The sequence below is a fragment of the Oncorhynchus nerka genome, unplaced genomic scaffold (genome assembly GCF_034236695.1).
Source record: "Oncorhynchus nerka isolate Pitt River unplaced genomic scaffold, Oner_Uvic_2.0 unplaced_scaffold_2046, whole genome shotgun sequence".
Classification (NCBI taxonomy): domain Eukaryota; kingdom Metazoa; phylum Chordata; class Actinopteri; order Salmoniformes; family Salmonidae; genus Oncorhynchus; species Oncorhynchus nerka.
The window spans coordinates 1-5,525 of record NW_027039284.1 but is presented as its reverse complement, the minus strand read 5'-3'; the positions used below and the strand labels follow the sequence as shown (position 1 = coordinate 5,525).

General features: G+C 47.5%; 1 pseudogene; it reads right to left on the bottom strand.

Annotated features, from left to right (window-relative positions):
• Positions 1–413: 413 nt before the first annotated feature.
• Positions 414–5,398, bottom strand: LOC135567448 (nucleoredoxin-like protein 1; annotated as a pseudogene).
• Positions 5,399–5,525: the final 127 nt, after the last annotated feature.

Below are 5,525 nucleotides of genomic sequence, written 5' to 3'. Positions count from 1 at the left end.
AACCAGTCATTGGAGATAATTCACATGATTGGTCTGTGCTTAAGAGGAGTGGAGTCCCACCTTCTTTTCTCATTCTTCCTCTTCCCCTTTATATACACAAGATATATACACACGCACAATATTATACACATCTCAGCCCCAGGACCACCCTCCACCTCCTCCTCCTCCTCCTCTTCCTCCTCCTCCTCCTCCATTCTGCTTCTCATCCTTCTTTCTCTCCTCTTTCCTCCTCCTCATCCCTGCTTCTCCTCCCTCCTCCTCCTCCTCTTCCTCCTCCTCCCCTTCTCTTCCTCCTCCTCTTCCTTCTCCTCCTTCTCTTCCTCCTCCTCTTCCTCCTCCTCCTTCTCTTCCCCCTCCTCTTCCTCCTCCTCCCTCCTCCTCCTCTTCCTCCTCCTCCTCCTCCATTCTGCTTCTCATCCTTCTTTCTCTCCTCTTTCCTCCTCCTCCTCCTCGTCCTCCTCCTCCTCCTCCTCATCCTCTCCGGCTCCACCACCCCCCACCCCCACTGCCTCCTCCTCTTCTTCTTCTTCACCTTGTATTTGAGGCGGCGTATCGGGTCAGTGACGCTCCGCATCTTTTTGTCATCAAACTCCTCGTTCAGCATGAAGTTCCTGTCGATAAGCTCAGCTGATTCCTGTCAGACACACGTTGTTATATACACACACACAAATAATATATATAAATACATACATACATACACACAAATAATATATATAAATACATACATACATACACACAAAATAAAGGAAACAGTTGAGTAAATGAGGGATACAAAGTGCTTCCTTCCACACAGCTGTTGTTCCTGACATCCCATCATGCTTAGGGTCATGTATAGCCATGTCCAGTTGCCCATTATTCTGGCTACCCTGGCTAGAAGAAGAGATCTCAATGACTTGGAGAAATACGTCTCAAAGGAGAACAGGTGGTTTAGAAGTGTGTGTGTGTGTGTGTGTGTGTGTGAGCGCACGTGCGCGCGCGTGTGTGTGTGTGTGTGTGTGTGAGCGCATGTGTGTGAGCGCACGTGCGTGTGTGTGTGAGCGCACGTGTGTGAGTGTGTGTGTGTGTGTGTGTGTGTGTGTGTGTGTGTGTGTAGAGTCATCAGATGTCAACTCAACTGAGTGGCACCGGAGACAGCTGTTCTGGCTCGTCCTATTAGGACACTATATGTTGGTGTTTCCTTTATTCTGGCAGTTACCTGTATATAAATACATACATACACATTGTACACATACACGGACACACATGATACACACACACACACACACACACACACACACACACACACACGATACACACACACACACACACACACACACACACACACACACACACACACACACATCCATTACACTACACACATGATACACACACACACACACACACACACACACATGATACATACACACACACACACAATACACACACACACAGACACACACACACACACACACACACACACACACACACACACACACACACACACACCTGCCAGTTGTGGAAGCAGTTGGTTCCGAGGCTGCTTATCTCAGAGACAGCGTTGGGAGATAGAACAGAACAGTCTGGTCGCAGCACCACCACCCTCGGTACATCCTCCACCTCAAACATAGACTCCAGCTCTCTGATACACACACACACACACACACAGACACGTTATATACACACCCACACACAGTGTAAGATATACACACACACACACACAGACACGTTACATACACACCCACACACAGTGTAAGATATACACATACATACACGGACGGACAGACACATTACATATACACAATCACTCTATACACACACACACACACAGTGCAAGATACACACACACTCTATAGACACTCCTCCCCACCCTACCCAACCCCATTCTTTCCACCCAATCCCATCCACCCATACCTGCGATAGGGGTCATCGAGGGTTACGAACAGGCATTTCTCCTCCCCACCCAACCCCATCCACCCATACCTGCGATAGGTGTCATCGAGGGTTACGAACAGGCATTTCTCCTCCCCACCCAACCCCATCCACCCATACCTGCGATAGGGGTCATCGAGGGTTAGGAACAGGCATTTCTCCTCCCCACCCAACCCCATCCACCCATACCTGCGATAGGGGTCATCGGGGGATAGGTGAGCATTTCTCCTCCCCACCCAATCCCATCCACCCATACCTGCGATAGGGTCATCGAGGGATGGAACAGGCATTTCTCACTCCCCACCCAACCCCATCCACCGCATACCTGCGATAGGGGTCATCGAGGGTTAGGAACAGGCATTTCTCCTCCCCCACCCAACCCCATCCACCCATACCTGTGATAGGGGTCATCGGGGGGTTAGGGACAGGCATTTCTCCTCCCCACCCCAACCCCATCCATTCATACCTGCGATAGGGGTCATTGTGGGTCAGGAACAGGCATTTCTTGGGCAGCTCTTTGAGGAGGTTCTCCAGCTGCTCCTCTGATTGGTCAGGCTGATGTACAGAAGGACCAACTGGGCCGGGCGTTCACGTAGAACTCATCTGTTAGGCGCTTGAAGTCCTCACGTGGAGTGGGTAGATGGGGAGAAGGAAAGTGGAAGGGTGTAGAGGAGGAGGCAAGATATAAGATGTTTAATTAGTAGAGCTAAGAGAGATAGAGAGAGAGAGAGAGAGAGGAAAGAGAGAGAGAGAGAGAGAAGAAAGAGAGAGAGAGAAGAAGAGAGAGAGAGAGAGAGATAACTATAGATTGACAAGTGATTCAATGTGTGAGTATATATGTGTGTGTGTGTGTGTGTGTGTGTGTGTGTGTGTGTGTGTGTGTGTGTGTGTGTGTGTGTGTGTGTGTGTGTGTGTGTGTGTGTGTGTGTGTGTGTGTGTGTGTGTGTGTTTACCTTAAGTGTGGGGACGAACTCCTGGCACCGTTGGCTGTCTACTGAACCGAAGAACAGGAGCAGGATCCGGTTCTGGAGACGGAGGATGACCTCCCGTTCCGTATCGTACTCAACACGGTCTCTGTTGTTACATACTAGTGTACGACCTAGGAACAAATCTACCATGGTCTACTACTGGGGGAGGGAGAGGGAGAGAGGAGAAGGAACGAGACAGCGAGAGAGAGAGAGAGCGAGAGAGAGCGAGAGAGAGAGAGAGAGAGAGAGAGAGAGAGAGATCATATCAGTACACCCCATTGAAGTTGCATGAGAAGTGCGGACTCAGACGAAAGTAGTGCACTAGATAAGGAATAGGTGGCCATGGGTCCTGGTTAAAAGTAGTGCACTAGATAAGGAATAGGTGGCCATGTGTCCTGGTTAAAAGTAGTGCACTAGATAAGGAATAGGTGGCCATGGGTCCTGGTTAAAAGTAGTGCACTAGATAAGGAATAGGTGGCCATGTGTCCTGGTTAAAAGTAGTGCACTAGATAAGGAATAGGTGGCCATGGGTCCTGGTTAAAAGTAGTGCACATGATAGGGAATGCCATTTGAGGACTCTCTCAGCTAAGATGAGCTATGCATATTTTTAAATTTCTTTTTTTATTATTAAAAACAAATCCAAGACAGCGTAGCAGTGCAGACGTGGTTTGTCGTCCTCTCGTTTACTTATTGTATTTTTGTCTTTTTTTTTATATATTTCAATTTATTTTTCAATCTCTTTTCCATTTTTAAATTCAATATACCATCCGGTAACCCGCCTCACTCAATGTGCCACTGATCCGCTATTTTTTTTTAGACCTTATAGCCAGAACCGCCATCAGAAGCTATCAGAGGCCAAACAGCTAATTAGCTACTAGCTATTTAGTCATTGTTAGCCACTGCTACCGGCCTTTACCTTCTGCACAGGGACCAACTGTTTTTTTAGCCTGGATAATACCTGCCAGCCTTGGACTTTAGTACCTCAGCCACGCTCAAGGTACTAAACGATATCATAACCGCCATCGATAACAGACAGTATTGTGTAGCCATCTTCATCGACCTGGCCAAGGCTTTTGACTCTGTCAATCACCGTATTCTTATCGGCAGACTCAATAGCCTTGGTTTCTCAAATGACTGCCTCGCCTGGTTCACCAACTCCTTCGCAGAGTTCAGTGTGTCAAATTGGAGGGCATGTTGTCCGAACATCTGGCAGTCTCTATGGGGGAACCACAGGGTTCAATTCTCGGGCCGACTCTTTTCTCTGTATATATCACCGATGTTGCTCTTGCTGCGGGTGATTCCCTGATCCACCTCTATGCAGACTACACCATTCTGTATACATCTGGCCCTTCTTTGGACACTGTGTTAACTAACCTCCAAATAAGCTTCAATGCCATACAACTGTCCTTCCATGGCCTCCAACAGGTCTTAAGTGCTAATAAAACCAAATGCATGCTATTCAAATGTTCACTGCTCGACCTGTCCGCCCAACTAGCATCACTACTCTGGACGGTCCTGACCAGGAATATGTGGACAACTACAAATACCGCTCTAGCAGGTATATCTCACTGGTCACCATAACAACACCCACCCGTAGCACGCGCTCCAGCAGGTATATCTCACTGGTCACCATAACAACACCCACCCATAGCACGCGCTCCAGCAGGTATATCTCACTGGTCGTCCCCAAAGCCAACCCCTCCTTTGCCCGCCTTTCCTTCTACTAACTTTAAACATCAGCTATCTGAGCAGCTAATCGATCGCTGCAGCTGTACATAGTCCATCTGTAAATAGCCCACCCGATCTACCAACCTCATCCCCATATTGTTTTATTTACATTTCTGCTCTTTTGCACACCAGTATCTCTACTTACACACCATCATCTGCTCATCCATCACTCCAGTGTTAATCTGCTAAATTGTAATTACTTCGCTACTATGGACTATGTATTGCCTTACCTCCTCTCGCCATTTGCACACACTTTATATAGACTTTATTTTGTTCTATTGCATTATTGACTGTAAGCTTGTTTACTCCATGTGTAACTCTGTGTTGTTGTCTGTGTCGCACTGCTTTGCTTTATCTTTGCCAGGTCGCAGATGTAAATGAGAACATGTTCTCAACTAGCCTACCTGGTTAAATAAATGTGAAATAAAAATAAAAATATTGTTGTGTTGCTAACTAGTTAGCCCTGTAAACTACATTTGATAAGCACCCATAATATATCTACCCTAGAAATATAATCTATAGAACAGGCCTCCTCATTCAAGTCAACGATGGCATAATAGGTGGACTAAAACTGTCTCTAGGTCGAACAGATATCTACCAGATATCTCAGAGGGTTCACCTTCAGACTGTAGTCCTCTCTCTCTCCGTCTCCTTAAGCTCCGCCTCTTTCTTTCTTTTCTTTCTCGCAGGTTGTCCAAAAACCGTCCCGTTATCGTTTTTTCTTCATCTCTCTTTATCTTGTCTGTTCCGCTGTTGTTTCCCTCTCTCCCTCCCTCTCTCTCTCCCTCTCTCTCTCCCTCCTCACTCCCTCTCTCTCCCTCTCTCTCCCTCTCTCTCCCTCTCTCTCCCTCACTCTCTCCCTCTCTCTCCCTCCCTCACTCTCTCCCTCTCTCTCTCCCTCTCTCTCTCCCTCACTCTCTC